This window comes from Nansenia antarctica (assembly GCF_963989245.1).
Source record: "Nansenia antarctica genome assembly, chromosome: 8".
NCBI lineage: Eukaryota > Metazoa > Chordata > Actinopteri > Argentiniformes > Microstomatidae > Nansenia > Nansenia antarctica.
The window spans coordinates 57,178,097-57,195,142 of NC_137678.1; positions in this window are offsets into that span (position 1 = coordinate 57,178,097).

Below are 17,046 nucleotides of genomic sequence, written 5' to 3' on the forward strand. Positions count from 1 at the left end.
ACTCACTTGTTACACAGGGTGATCATTCAGTCGCTGCCTTTTGTGTACTGCGTGTAATTGAATTAGGGAATAAAGTCGCACGTCCATTATTCTAGACCCAAATCGTGACGTTAGAATTATAAGGTTCTATCTCCATTTAGGGCAGTTCAGAGATATTGAGCGTCAAAGTTTTTACATTCCATTATGTTTTATGAGATGGAACCTTTGTATTTTATGAATTACTAACTCAAAAATTGCAACATTAAAAAAAATAACACCACACAGGCGTTAATAAACACCTAATGGGTCAGATTATGTAAAAAAAAAAAAAAAAAAATTGACAAATGGAGATATAACCTTATCATTCTAAGATCACGAAATGCTGGTTGGTGGGGATATGAAGAACCGGGAATAACATCACGTAAAGCTGCATTTCTCTGAAGCCCATGTGTGAAATCATAAGGTGATTAAGAAATGCGCATAGGGCAATTAGGAGGATAAGGAGTGTGTAATTCGGGCGATATTCGCCTCCACGGATGTTATCTTTTTCCAAAGTAAGGGCTTATAATATTATATTATATATTATATTCATCCGAGCTGGCCCCCCCGCAGAGAAGGAATCAATGCAAACACTGGAGCGGGTGACAAGGGTGACAGGGGTTCATGCATTATTTAATCCCGTTATGCGTTATGATAGCGAGCACGATGCCAACTCATACAAACGTCACACACATGCATGTTGCGTTTTTTCTTTCCAGGGAAGAGTGCAAGACAAGTGCATTTCAAGGAGACATCCCCTGGTGCATTTTTGCATGTCGTTTTTAGACACCCCCAAATGTTACGTTGCGGTCAAATGTTTGTGTGAGCTAAGAAAAAAATAAATGTAAATGCACTTCACGAGGACTTTTAAGATGACGGATTTTGCATTGTATCACCTGAACCGAATCAGTGGCATGATGAAACTGATGCACAGAAATGTTTGAGAAACAAAATAAGACCCCCCCAAAAAAAGCACGAGACAGTTAAGAGGTCGACTGACGAGAAATGCATCATATTACCTAGTACGTCTTTTAAAATGCAACATTTATTCTCTTTGCATTTCCATGCAAACACTGAACCGGACCGCTACATGTGCTCACCATGTCACCTGGCACCAAAAAAAACGCGTATAGCTATGTGCAATAAACATCTCCAATTAGGTTCCACCAGCATCACGTCGGCAGGTGTCCGGGACACCCCTCGTTATCACCCCAACCTAATGCATGAGAATTTCGGCAGCAACCTGTCAACGGAATCGGAATGAGTGAAAAATGACAGCAGATAGATTGCAAACGGACACCACCTTACCTGCTTTCTGCTGGAGCGATCGTTGCGTTCTTGCGGCTTCTTCGTTGGACCAGAACAAACGGTTCATGGAGAAGTGGGTGAATGGAGAAACAGCGCAGTATCTCCGGGTTGATGCTCCTAGAAAGCCGGGCTGTCACTCCTTGCATGCATACAGCACCAGAGAAACGCTCCCTGCGAGCTGCAGACCCAAGCACAAACCTCCCGTGCCCGAGAGCGCATGGAAGCCGAGTGGCCTAAACATGCAGCTTGCCGACTGGGCACCATGTGGCGCTGTTCAAAACCAAAACGCACCTATGTTCAGATATTAGCATATGACGACCCACAGTTGCATTGGAGATTTTTAGCACCTGTCCGTTTGGTCATGACTCATGAGTTTGGTTTTGTGAAAATGTTGCTCCCCCTGTAGTATATTTTAATTACACTCACACATGCATGGTATATGGTATGGGCCTGTTCTACTGACAAGGGGGTTTTATGACACCTTGTAAACACACCCTTTGTCTTAGGGGCCATATGTTTACTTCCTGTGAATCTGACTTGAACTTTAACCTGGAATGACTTTTCGGCCAGGGTGACATCATATTGGGGTCTCCTACTCTTCACACCTCAAGCATCTATGCAGTGAAGGTGATAGGCCATTGTTTGTGACAGTATTTACATACTATTGTTTATAAATAAGGGTGTGGGCCTGAGGGGCCCTCTCTCTTCTCTCCTCTCTGATTCCAGCACTTCTCTCATCTTGACCAGGCAGCTCCTCTCTCTCTCTCTCTCTCTCTCTCTCTCTCTCTCTCTCTCTCTCTCTCTCTCTCTCTCTCTCTCTCTCTCTTTTTGCTCACACCAGCCTGCAGACCAGACCTCTGTGATATCCTGTATTTCCTGTACTTTCTTTCAATAAATAGACTTAATCTACTCGGAACTATATTCTTCATTTTAGTATTCAACAAGTAACTTAATAAACTACAGTCATGAATAATTTTAATTAATAATAATAATTTTGCCATTTAGCAGACGCTTTTAATCCAAAGCGACTTACAATTACGAATTACAGGGACATTCCCCCTGGAGTAACTGAGGGCTAAGTGCCTTACTCAAGGGCACACTAGTAGTGGTGTGGTTTCAGGCGGGATTTGAACTCACAACCTTCCGATCACAAGTCCAACTCACTATCCACTATCCACTCACTATCCACTAGACCACCACTACCCCTCGTGAGAGTTTGGTTTTGTGCAAAATGTTGCTCCCCTCAGTGACAGATTTGTGTCATAAGCCTCATTGTCGGGCAGAATGAGCCTAACCCGAGTCAGGACTTTTGCTATGCAGAGTATCATGATTCATGAAGGCAGAACATCATTAGTCTGGTTCTGCGTTTTATCCCCGTCTGTTTTGTCCTCTTTATTTTATTGTATCAGCCTCGGGCTTCAGATCTTAATTGATGCAATTACCTTATTAATTGGGCTGAAGCGATGCACAGTTGCACAGTGCACGTGACCCCAAATTACCAGGTTGTTATTGTTGTTTCTCTAATTGGGGAGATAGGCTAGGGCTAGGCCGATTGAAAAGTGGGGTAAATGGATTAGTTTAGCGCGCATGTTTGTTTTTAATCAGGCATGACAATGTTTTGATGTGTAGCTAAATGTGTACAAGGGCTTTGACTAGGGGCAGGGGGGCGCTCCCCCCCCACACCAAACAGAACATATAAATATTTACTCAATTGAAAACAATTGACTGATATCAGGATCTTAGTTAGCTAAATTATTTAAAAGAACCGTTTAGTATCAACTATCTAGACGACATTCAAACCTAGTCCTTTTTTTATTGGCACCTGGTTTATATAAGGAAAGAATGGACATCCTACTTAATGCATACTTTTATTAATGAATTGACACTCTTAATTGGGTAAAGGTACACAAAAAAAAAACTCAATTATGCCTCTCGTTGAATATTGCACAATTAATTGAATTTTACCCAAATGATTGTCCAAAAGATAACCTGGGTTAAGGTTATACATGCTTAGGCTACTATGCTTCCTCTTTTGATAGATTTCAACTACTTTAGTTTTGTTTGCTCTCACCTAAGCTAAAGGATCCCTATCGTGTTGCTTGATGAAATCACTTGAGGATGCTAGGCCTATAGGCTACCTTCAAGGGTGAGTGTCGTATATTTTTACACATTAATAGCCTTCTTATATAACGTATATCTTACACATATATTCACGTATATTTTACACATATTACACGTATATTTTTATTACTTCATATATACTTTATTAAATACTTTATTACTTCATTATAAACGATCTCGGGAAGATTTTCAATTGTCGCACATGCGCAGTCACACACACACGCACATGCACGCCCCCGAGGGTCTAGGCCAATCAGAGGCCTAGAAGGAAGGATCATGATTGGCCAAGAACATACTGTGATGTGATTGGCTGAGGGCCGCTATAAAACCTCTGTGCTGAGTCTGGAGCGGTCTGTCTGCTGCCTACCTCGAATCACGTTGTGACTGTTTCGTGTGCCTGTAATCTGAGGACCCGATCTTTTTTGAATAAATACTTTTAAACTTTGGCCAGGAGTTTTTACCTCTTCTTTAATCACTGAAACAGAGAAATATTCGACATAAGTGGCGAGCCAGCCAGGAGGATCCATAGCTTTGGATGACCGGTCGTTTTGCAACTCTTCAAGTCATCAAAGGGGTAAGTTTCTGCTGAATTCGCAAGGACAAGGCGGAGCTGTGCAAAATAGACTGTGTATATCGAATAAGCTATATTTAAAACGGATCTTGAAGTATATAACTGGGTAGAGGTTAGTCAGAGAGAGCCGGGTTGTAAAACCTGTATTGGGAAAAGTGTTTTAATTGTACGATTTTTATCGTGTGTGTGGTATTGTAATTGTGGTATAGCAGAGAAGGAGCTGCTGTAGTCTTGTTTTGAGAACAAGGTATTAGCACAAAAGCTAGGGGGAGACGTTTTCCTAGCGGGCTAATAAATGTGGTTTGTATCAGGCAATAGTCTGATGGAGTGTAAAAGCTTGGTTAATGTGGTTTGTAAGTAAGTGTTTGTCAGGAGATAGCTCTATTCAATGGTATGGAATCGGAATTCCTAGTTTGAAAGAGCAGAGTCCGTGCTAGTGAGCAGAAAATAGCGCTATTTTAAAGCTATACATTGTTAATTTACTTGAGAGCACGGAGGAAAAACGTGGCTAGTTGAAAGGGCGCCAAATTTTTTCTTTGTCTGAAAACGCATGTCAGACCCGCGGACACAGGCCGCAAGTTGAAAGGGCGCCAATTTTTTTCTTTGTGTGAATGCGTGTCAGACCTGCGGACAAGGCCGCTAGTTGAAAAGGGCGCCAATTTTTTTCCTTTGTCTGAATGCATGCAGACTCAGTGGACACAGAGCCTAGTAGAAAGCATATGCCATTGTAGGAGTATTTGAATAAGATTATCTTGGCAAATAATACGTTGAACTGCATTGAAAGATATTCTTGGAATTGCTGTGTCGTGGAGAATAATAATTATTGTGGAAAAGCAGTGTTGTGAAGATTAATCTTACAGTCCACAGCGGTTTTGTAAGTAGAACAAAGGAGTGTTGGGTGGCTTCTTTCCCCCCTGACATCCATTTTTTCAAATACACACGCGCGGGTTTGATAGATTTCAGTACTCATCTCTTAAAAGATAACGATAAAACCATACACATAGACTAGTATTGATAAAAATAGAGATATAGTGAATTGATCTCGGGGTATTTCAAATAAGTTTAAAGGTACGGTTACTCGGAAAACAGGAGTTTACACGAGGCCAGCACATTTCAAACACAGAGAGAGCACGCGGAGCAAATAGGCCCGCTTACAGAATATTGGTGAAAGAATCTAAAAGGTTAATGCATAGATTGATGTTGTGAATGACTTTTCAGTATTGCATTGATTTAATTAATTACTTATCAGTTGAATTAATATTCAGATCATTCATTTTCTGTTTCCCAAAACAATTGATTGATTCCATAAGTTTTAAATCAATGTATATGATGATATAGTGAATAATTCTAACTAATCATTCATTCCTTTCACTTAACAATTGATTTATGTATAGATTGTAAAAGTAAAAAAGATAGATTGTGAGTTTTAGGTAAGATATAGTCATTCTGTAAGACATTTTCGGTGTGGCGGCCTCTACTGGTCGAAACACGATGGGACGTTTTTAATTATTTACTGCCATCTAGTGGAAGAGACACGATAGGACGTTTTTAATTATTTACTGCCATCTAGTGGATGAAACAAGATAGGACGTTTTTAATTGTTTACTGCCCTCTAGTGGAGGAAACACTATAAGACATTTTTAATTGTTTGCTGCTCTCCAGTGGACGGAATACGATAAGACACTTTGGAACACTGGTCCTCCATCAGTGCATCCGCCTGAGGTCGACGACATAGTCTTTTACAATAATAAATGGATGGTTACTTCAATTAATTTAAGTAATTACAAATTGATTGAATTAATTATTCAGATTATTTCATTTTCAGTTTTCACAAAACTTTGATCAATTGGTTTATAGTGGTCTAGGGATGACGTTTTCTTTTACAGGATTACATCAATGAAGTGTAAATGACTAAGTCCAGTTGATTGTATGTTCCTTTCAAATAACAAGTCGATTTCCTTACAGATTGTAATGAATAATTAATCATTTTATTCCTTCCAAATGACAAGTCGATTTCTTTAAGTGTGTAATTAATAATTAATCATTCATTCTTTTCCAAATAACAAGTCGATTTCTTTACAGGTTATAATTAATATTTGTAATTTACATTTTTTATTTTCAAGTTAAGTTCTTTTTCACAGTTTTTGATTAAGAATAGCAGAATAGTACATATTTGATAGTTGAGCAGTAAAAGGGTTTTTGTGGATCAGTGAATACTTAGGTGTGACCAGCCTTTGTGATTTAATAATTGTGTTGACCAGAACTGTAATTAGTATTGAATGAGTAATCAAGTGACACATATTCATAAACAATTAGGAAACACATTTAAGTATAAAGTACTTACAAAGTGATTAGATTTAAGTTAATACTGCACTGACATACACAAGAGGCAAATCTGTTGTTCTGGGTTGTAGTGGTTTTGTGTGGGCGGTTAATACAGTTATATTGGACTAGCATTTGTTTAGCAAACAAGACAATAGGAAGGTGGGTTGTAAGAAAAGTACACCTTATAGAATATTTTCAGCATATTGAGCAAGTAGAATGGGATCAAATTCAACGAAGGTGTTAAAAGATATTAGTGAACATCGTGGAATGTTGGCTACGTTATCGCCTATGGCTGTAGTGGAAAAAATGAATCCTCTTGTTAGGGAAATTAGCAAAATGTCTACGAAATGGAATAGCCGTTGGGCATACATTGAACAGCCGTGGCCGAAAGAGGGCAGCATTAATTTACAATTAATTGCAACATTGGAAATACTTATCAATGGGCACAAAGCACATCAAAGAGGAAAGATTAGATCAGAGAAACGCAAGTTAGAGTTAGCTATTTTAGATCTATTTAAGGTAGAGGGACAGAAAATAGCTCAGATGGAATCGGAAAAGAAAAATGAATTGGCCAGAACACTGGAACAGAAATTGAACATTCCATCCACAGACATGTGTCCTGTCTCCAGTCCCCCTCCATATGCTAAGGCACTGGAGGACCATTCCCAGAAGAAGAAGGCCAAGAAGGAGCCAAGGGGAAAAGGGGACGACAGGAGTGACGAGGAAGATGACAGCAAAGATGGCCGTGAAGACTCAAGAGATGACGACAGTGCAGACGAAGGCTACCACGCTCTGGTCAAGAAGATGATAGCCACAGCAAAAAGACACCACAGATGGCTGAAGGAGCAACGAGAAAGGGAGGAAGAGGAAGATTGTCATCGAAGGTCATCAAATACATTAAAGAACTGTCCAGTGCTGATTCGGGGTAACAAGATGGAATATCATCCGTGGCATCATGCAGATCTGTCTGAAGTGATGGACAAACTCCCAGTTCTGGAGGAGGGAGGACATTCGTGGACTACTGAGGTTGACGTGAGACTGACAGGAACGCAGGCCGCGATGGGAGACCTGAAAAGACTCTTAGCCTTTATTGCAGGATTGGAGGCAGGACTTCATAGAGATATCAATACATCAGTTTATGATCCAGAGCTCTTCGCAGCATACAGAGTGCAGGCTTTAGCCCCACAGCAACAGCCACCTGGAGTGCAGACTGCTACTTACCAGTCCTACTCACAGGGGCCACAAGGGGGGTATCCTGCTACTTACCAGTCCTACCCACAGGGGCCACAAGGGGGGTATCCATACCCACAAGGGCCACCAGGGGTGCAAGCGGTTCCATACCAGATGTACAACCAGCCTGGCCAAGGACCACCACCAGGGGGATGGACAGCAGCAGGGAAGAAGATGCTAGAACCGTGTTACCAATGCGACCAGAATGGACATCTAGCCTGTACCTGCTACAACAGGCCCCAGGGGGGCGCAGGGGGGAGCCAAGGAGGAGGATATTGGCCTCCTGCTACACCTGCTCCAGGAGTGATGAACCCTTACAGAGGCCCAGCAGCTGGCCTACAGGGGTGCCCGGAAGATCCGAGTGGGAGGTGCCAGCTGGTGGTGACACAGAAGCCTGAAGGCGCCACACACCTCCCTATGTCTAGAGAATATGTGAAGACAATCGGATTTGAGGGAATTAAACAGCTGATTCCTACAACTGAGCTTGTAGACTTAGAGTACAAGGGACAGAGAGCAACTCTGTCAACATTTGTGTCAGAACACACGCCAACAGGGCTGCTAGGGAAAGATGCTCAATGCCAATTGAACTGTACAGTGAAATGCACACCTGACGTCTGTCAGGTGACGGTGCCATCCGGTGTTCAGATTCCATCGACAGCCAGAGTGATTAAGCATAGAACAGACCTACAAGCTTTGCCTTTAAAGGGAGCTGATATAGAATATTGGGTTGATGGGTCTTGTTACGGGGTAGGAGAAACTTTGTGCGCTGGGTATTCCTTAGTTAAAGCACAGAATTCAGAGTTTATTGTAGAACAGGCTGAGGCAGTTCCTCAGCCTTGCTCAGCTCAGTTGGCTGAATTGATTGCCCTCACGGAAGCATGCAACTTGGGAACCGGACGGAGAGTGACAGTGTACACCGACTCTGCCTATGTACATAATGTTTGTCATTTTAATGGAGCTGTATGGAGGGGGCGGGGTTTTAAGAGAACTGATGGTACGCCTATACAGCACCACGCACAGATCATGAAGCTGTTACAGGCCATGATGAAGCCAAAGGAATTAGCCATAGTGAAGTGTGCCGCACACAGGTCTGACTCATCACATGTCACACAAGGTAACAGGGCTGCAGAGGATGCAGCCAAAGCCATTACAGGAGCAGACAAGGCAGGTAAAGGTCTTCTGGTCACACATGAAAAGCAATTACAGGGCATGGTCACACTTGAGGATTTATTGATGTTACAGAGTAGAGTAACTACGTTAGACAAGAACGTTTGGCTAGCAAGGGGGGCAAGTCAGGATGACACGGGTCTATGGAGGAATCATGAGGGGTTGGTTGTAGCACCCTCAGATTTATTAGGCATGTTAATACGGGAAGCTCATGGATTAGCACATGTGGCTAGGGGGGAGGTAAGACGCAAGATCACCAAGGAATATGGGTTTTGGAGTCCATATTTGATGGAACAGATTGACCATGCTTTAGGTCAATGTGGGGTCTGTTGGAGGAACAACATCAGAGTGGGTACACCAGTGGTGTCTGGGCATATCCCTACCCCAATAGGGCCACGGGTGGTGGACAGGGGGGTGGATGTACAGAGTAGGCAGGATGTTGTGCCAACAGGTGCCGAGGTCCCCAGAGAACCTGAGAAGGAGGAGCTACGAGGAGATGCTGTGGTGTTGCCAGAGCCAGTGGGACAGTGGAAAGCTGTCCAGATGCCAATGAACCAGAAACCAACGAAGCAGAGAGTGTTGACAGTCTGGAGGCCCAGCCTGGGAGTGTCCAAAGCCTGGACACCTGTGCTACTGGGGATGCAGGCGAGTACCTGCATCATGCTTCAGATGATGCTGAGGGCAACTCCCCAGACCTTGATCAGCGTGGGAGGGGACCAGGCGGTTGCCTGAACCTCAATGACACTGACGGACGACGACCAGTTAGGAAAAGATTAAAGACTATGAATAGGGTAGTGAAGCAGCAGATCAAAGGGAACGACGGGAATGGACAGCAGATGATAGCATGGCTGGAAACGGTCTTAGGGGCATGGGAAACTTATTTTGCTAAGATGGGTGCACCTATTATAGCAGACATGATTTTTTGACTTTCTTAGGAGACAGGGCCTCATTGACTGTTTTTGGAAAATCAGTCGCTCAGTCCACGTTAATGAACTTTTTAGAAGACTAGTCCTCACCTGAGGTGAAGATCTATGCATTAATGCATTCCCTTTGTCCTGTGCTTACTGTTGGGGAATTATGTGTTATGATAACTGAATGTCATTATTTGTGTATTGTTTGTTTATTTACATTATTTTGGCCAGTCAGGGTGGTACTTGTGCTTTGATAGGCGGTGAATGCTGCAGTTATATTTCGGATTCTGGTAACGCTTTGTATGATTTTCATGAATCTAACAAGAAGGGTGTAGAGGATTTACATAAAGAACACGGTTGGAATATGTTAGATTTCTTTGATTCTGCTTTTTCAGGTATTGGTAATATGATCAGGTCCGTCGCTATTATTTTTGTTGTCATTATCATCTGTATTATGTTACTTGGTATTTTGATCAAATGTTGTGGAAAGTGTATTTCTGATGTTCCTATTAATGCTTTAATGTTGACCAACGTAGCTGATGAGCAAAAGCTGGATTCTGTTTTGCTTTCTGATTTTGTTTCCTCCTTTGATGATTTGTTTATTAAGTGATGTTTTATGATTATTTGCTTCGATTACTGTTTGTTTCTTTCTATATCATGTGATTGATGTCAATTGAGTAGTGGTGTGGTGGTTATGCAAAGATAGGAAAGCGGTTCTGTTCCTAGCACAACGAAGAAAACGCTCTTGACTGGGAAAGGATATCAATCTGAGACAGCGGTAAAGGCTGTTCTCCAACTGGGTTCATGTGCTAGTAACCTCTGTCCCTGGCGCTTCAAGGACAAAGAAAACATCGGTCGTTGGAAGTTTCTATATTAATTTGTGCATGATGGACTGTGTTTAGTTTAATTGTGGTTGTTATTTTCAAGATTCTTTTTATTATTGGTTGGTTTCTATTTTTTGCATGATGTCTTTGGGTTCTTAATAGTTATTTTTTATTTTTTTATTTTTTAATTTTTTATTTTTTTATTTTTTTATATTTTCTTAGCTGTGATATGTGGGGTTTGTGTTTTTGTTTTGGTTTATGTGATCATTTAGTTTCGGAACACCCTCTGGGTGGTCCGAGGGGGGATGTGTCGTATATTTTTACACATTAATAGCCTTCTTATATAACGTATATCTTACACATATATTCACGTATATTTTACACATATTACACGTATATTTTTATTACTTCATATATACTTTATTAAATACTTTATTACTTCATTATAAACGATCTCGGGAAGATTTTCAATTGTCGCACATGCGCAGTCACACACACACGCACATGCACGCCCCCGAGGGTCTAGGCCAATCAGAGGCCTAGAAGGAAGGATCATGATTGGCCAAGAACATACTGTGATGTGATTGGCTGAGGGCCGCTATAAAACCTCTGTGCTGAGTCTGGAGCGGTCTGTCTGCTGCCTACCTCGAATCACGTTGTGACTGTTTCGTGTGCCTGTAATCTGAGGACCCGATCTTTTTTGAATAAATACTTTTAAACTTTGGCCAGGAGTTTTTACCTCTTCTTTAATCACTGAAACAGAGAAATATTCGACATGAGACAGTTAGAATCACCAACCTGCAAGACAGGTGGCCGAAGCAGCATCTAAGCATCACTACACATTGTTGGGTGCATGTCTCAAAGAAATGATTAGGCTCATGTTGTATGGTTATGGAGACAGTACGCCACGCTACCTACTCCTAATCAAAGAGAACAAGGAAGGGATCAACGGTAGACTCTGGGATATGACATCAATGAGAAAACGCTACCAGAGAAATGTTCAAAGCGGAGATGATCAAGAAACGAGAGGAGACGATAAACTCTGCCATGCGTTTGCCGACGCCTAACGAGTCCCTACTGTTGTTCAACATCTTTACTTACTCCAAACACCTTTGGTGAAAGCACCTGGCTGAGACTTCCTGGCTTGACATCATATTGTATCCCAGAGCCTTTAAGTTAACTAGACTCTGGGATACAGATCTCTCTCGGGAAATGTTGCGCGTTTAAATTGACAATTAGTTTAATTTGATATCTCTGGTTAAGGAGAAGTAAAGCATCTAACTGGAAATCCCTCTGCTCTTTATTAGAGGTGAAACGGCTTCTCCTTTTCACTACTGTTGTTGTTTGATTGATTTTTCAGGATGCAATTTGATTTAGTAGCACGGCCTCACTGTATTATTCATTTGTGTGTGTCGTTGACGGGTATCCATGACAACTGGTCTGAGAGCTACAGAGGCACGCCGCTGCTAGCAGAGAGAGTAGCTACACTGTAGGGTTTACAAACTCTGTGGTTGTAGTTTTTTTTTAAAAGCCTTAACTGCTCCTCCTGAGACATCTACTGCCCCCCAGCACTGCGTCTCCTGAAGACACCCGCTTTTCCCATCTACTGTGTCCCTAAAAACTTCTATTGCCCCCTTGTACTGTCTCTCCAGTTTCTAAATAAATAAAAACAAAACAACAACAACAACAACAACAAAAACCTAGGTTTAGAAGAAGGTGATAGAAGAAGGTTATTCCTTCTATCAAGGTTCATTGCATTGAGCTGGATTACTCTTCCTGCTACGACTGGTGGATTGATGATTCACTTGCTTAGTATTCAAATGTATTGATTGTAAGTCGCTTTGGAATAAGGCGTCTGCTAAATGCCAAACATGTAAATGTAATGTAAATGTAAAAGAGATAAAGGACATTCCCTTCTCATAGAACTGCTTCATGTAACCACTCCCTGTGCAGGTCATCTCTTCCTCTCCTGCTGTACTAGTGTTTGTGTGAGCTGACTCCACCCCTGACTTAGGACCCGGCTGCAGTGAACCTCCATGTCCCCCCTCTCTCTCTCTCTCCCCAGCCCACAGAGACCAATCACACACAATAAAACCTGTTTCCAATGCGGGCGTTCCTAATTAGAATTGATCTATGCAAACACACTATCCCCGATGCCTGCGCTCCCAGTCTCATCGCCACGACAAAACAGGTCCACACAGATAGAAGGAGAAATAAAATGGCTGCTAATGATTCTGCCTCTACCAACATCAGTGATTAGTGTAATTCAAGGGTGATAATAGATGTGCACAATCTGCTCTAGTAATTAGCGAGTTCCCACCTAGTGCATGTGTGATTTGAATAAATCACTGACCTGGGAATGCAATTGATTGCCTGGCAACTGTCCCTGTCATCTCACCAGCTGACTGCCAGAGCATCCAATCACCAAGCCTTGTCTTTTTTTGTCAACCAATTGGATGAATATGCAGAACTAGAAAAAGAAATTCCAGAAGAAACTTTGTGATGTTGAAAAGTCTTGTTTTGGTTGTGATATTATTATTTGCTAGGGAGAAAGTAAGTCCTATTTCATTATTTGCAGATAAAGATGATTAAAGATGGTTTGATTGGCTTGTTGGTTGGATGGATGAATTGATATATGATAGATCAATAGATAGATATTGATTAGAGAAGGTTAGATAGATGGAAAGACAGATAGATATGGGGAAAACATGGCTTTTGGAATTCTGGATTGGTCAAAATTACGATTCCTAGTCTTCCTAGACATCTTTTTGCTCAGCAGACTAGCGACAGCTTTGATAAAATGTGACATACCATAGATAACATGTGACATACCATAGATAAAATGTGACATACCATATGTGAAATGTACAGACATGTACAATGTGCAGGCTGATGCATGATATATTGAATCCTGGAGAGTCACGGTGATTTGGCCTCTGATCTACAGTGTAAGAAACACACACACGCCCACGCCAACACGCACACACACACACACACACACACACACACACACAAAATGTATTCTGCACCAGAGCTGAGAGATGGTGATACAGCAACTCCTGTTGCTTGCCAGAAAACATAGGCAGCCATTTTATTTTCTAATCAGAATCATCAGGCCATGCACACACACACACTCACGTCTCACCCTCACTATCTCCTCCACACCAGAAGTCCTTTCCCCAAGGTTATCTTCACTCTTCTCCTGCTATGGTTGACCAGGCTCAGAGAAGAGGAACCCCCTGTAAAGCTCCGTTGTAATGAATACTCAATTCGGGGCAGAAGCAGTGGGGTGCGGATCGCTTTTCAATATGTCTGCATTACCAATCAGGCCATTGACTCCAATTACACCCGCGTGGCACTAATTGTCAAGCTCATTATGTCTGGTCCCCGGCATCATTACTCCTCTGTGACATTCACTCAAGGTAGGAGAGACGACCTTCTGTTGGTCTGTCTCGCCGTCTAATACAGGTCGTCTAATACAGGTTGTCTGATACAGGCCGTCTGATACAGGCCGTCTGATAGAGGCCGTCTGATAGAGGCCGTCTGATAGAGGCCGTCTGATAGAGGCCGTCTGATAGAGGCCGTCTGATACAGGCCGTCTGATACAGGCCATCTCTGGGTGACCAGCACTCATAGCGCTGGCTACAGTCCCCTGTTACGTGTGAATCTAAAGTTGGACCCAGATGCCCTGCAGAACACAGGAGACGGAACACAAAGGTAGAATTCAAAAATAAAGATACTCTTTATTGAGTCGTCGGGCAATAATCAACCGAACTTAAACGATACAAACAAAAGTTGGAGGTAGGTTTAGTCTCCCAAAAGTCCTAATAGTATGATAGCATTTACACAAGCTCAGGAACAGTCAATCAATACATAACTTCCTATACGGCAAGGAACGTTACGACTCTGACACATAGTACTCACGTAGGACAAGTGAACAACCGACACAGACGGAAAACACAGGGGGACATAAATAGACCAAGACAATCACTCACAGCTAACAATCAGAGACATTAGGACAGAGAAACAAATACACAACAAAGGGGGCGCCAAAGGGTCGCTCAACAGTAGAGCGATCCCCAACCTGACAGCGCTGGGTACAGTCCCCTGTGTTCATCTCTTCACAGGGGTAAATTAGACCCTTCGAACAGGATCAGTGTATCAACCGTGTATCAACACCCTACTGTAGATTTTCTCACAGGATAATGTTGTTCAACTGAGTAAACGGGTGTTTACTCTATCGACTGTACTTCAACACCTGTAAGAGGTCAGAGAGTGAGACGTGTATATACACAGTATGATACGATGAGTAATTTGTGGGTGATTGCTGCAGAAGATGAACTCACGCTGTGGCTGAGACAGTCATTGAGCGTTGTTGTGCATTTGGCTGTGAGCTCCAGCTGGGAGCTATATTCCAAAAGCTTCGGTATCATTTAAGGGACGTTGGCGCCTCGTGGCTGTGTGTGGAGCTGTGTGTGGAGCTGTGTGTGGAGCGTGTGTGTGTGGAGCGTGTGTGTGCGGAGCGCGCCACGCTGAAGGTCAAAGCAACGAGCTGTGACGTCGTCTCTCTGGACGAAGACCAAACAGAAACACTACTGTGAGATTTATGAAAATAAATATTGACATTTCAGTCAGGACACGTCACGTCACGTTTAAGCATTCGTCGCATGGAAATGGTAATACGTTTGAGCTTGGCGTAATTGGACGGCTCCGCTCTGTATATTGAAACTCCCTGTCTGGCGTTAAACAACCACAACATACAAGTGTACGATACATGGCAAAGAGCCCACGACTGATCAAACCGCCCTGAGGTAGACTACATACAGAGCGTATTTCGTGGTAATTTGTACTGACCAGTTAATCAAATCAAATCAAATGTTATTTGTATAGCGCATTTCTCACAAGATGCGACTCAATGCGCTTTACATAATGACAGAGCCGCAAGCAGGCAAAAGTAAAAACCTGTACACTGTGTAGCCAGGAAAATTCCCTTGCAGCCCTCTACTCATAGAGCGACTACTACCAGTTTGCCTACCAGCACCCAGCGGTGGGCCCCCACACCCCCCCCCCCCCGGGGTCCCCGCCGCCCCACACACCCAGCCCGCCCCACCACCAGCACACCCGGCCCAGCCAAGCAAGCACAGACCATAAAGGCCCCGCACAAGGATGGCCAGATAGGAGCCAACGGACCCCCATGTGGATCCGAAGTGATATAAAGAGTTTACCTCGATCAATTCTCTTCATCGATATCACATTTTTTTCACAACTTTGCATGCTATACGATGCCACCATTTTTTTCCCGAGACGGTAAACACGGCCTAAGTCACATCCAGTTTTCTCCAACTGGAGAATGTGTCATGTCCGGTTTCAACGCCGAATTTCCATACCATTGGTCGGCCAACCCAAAAAAATCTGATACATGAGAAAGGTCAAAGGTCAAAGATGGTGCCAAAATATCTCCAAATGGCCTAAACATATAGGTGTCCGCCTAAACATACCTGTACTAAAACAGGTACAAAGTTGCATTTGCTCACATTACTAGCATCGACTTTGGCACAAGTACTAATAAGACCCTGGAGTACTGATTCCTAGATGATTTGGGCTTCGTTCTCAGGTTTCCAAGGTGATATTCACTGTAAAAGCTGTTGTTTTTTTAGGCGGAGACTGAATTGTTTTATAATGTTTTATAATGTTCTAGCTCTATTTGCTCTGACACAGTAACATAGATTTTGATTCTGACACTTCTACAGCCACCCCACAGGTGTTAGCTTTCATTTGATAACAAGATCATTATGAAGGCCCTTGTGATTGTGGAGATATTCTATATTCACTGTGGGCATGTCATTTCGAGCAGAAAACCAGAAAAATGAGGTGGATAAGATCAGGTTAATAACTTCAACAATGTGTTTCTATCTGTCCTCTTTTCCACAACCTTTTATCAATCACCCCCAACTCTGTTTTCCAGCCTTCCAGTTCATCCTCAATCGAACACAACATGACTGGGCCTCGTCGATGGCATGTTCACTGCATGTGCTTAGCATGGCTGCATGTGCTTAGCATGGGGGACAATCCCATGTTTACCAAGAAGTGCAGATGTCAGCTGGGCACGTCCTCTGATCCATTTGATTTCCTGCTGCCTGCATGAGACAATTCAATAGTCCTCCAATAGTCAGTCACAGGCTTCTCCAGGGTGTATTAATGACCTGCGCTTGCAGGATCCAGCCTGTCTGCCGCTCTCAGCGGTTGTGTACATTGACCCGGCCCAGCTCGATATCTCCAGTCGGTTGTGCCAATGGACTCTATCCACCACGCCCCAGCATGGTTCTAGGGGAGGGGTCACGGTTCATCAAGGGAGTCAAAGCAGATAGGATGCATAGAGGTAATTCGTGACGTTAGAATTATAAGGTTCTATCTCCATTTTTGTCCCAACATTTTTTTTTACATACATTTTTTTTTTTACATTTTTTTTACATCTGGTCCATTAGGTGTTTATTAATGCCTGTGTGGTGTTATTTTTTACATGTTGACATTTTTGAGTTAGTAATTCATAAAAGACAAAACTTTGACGCTC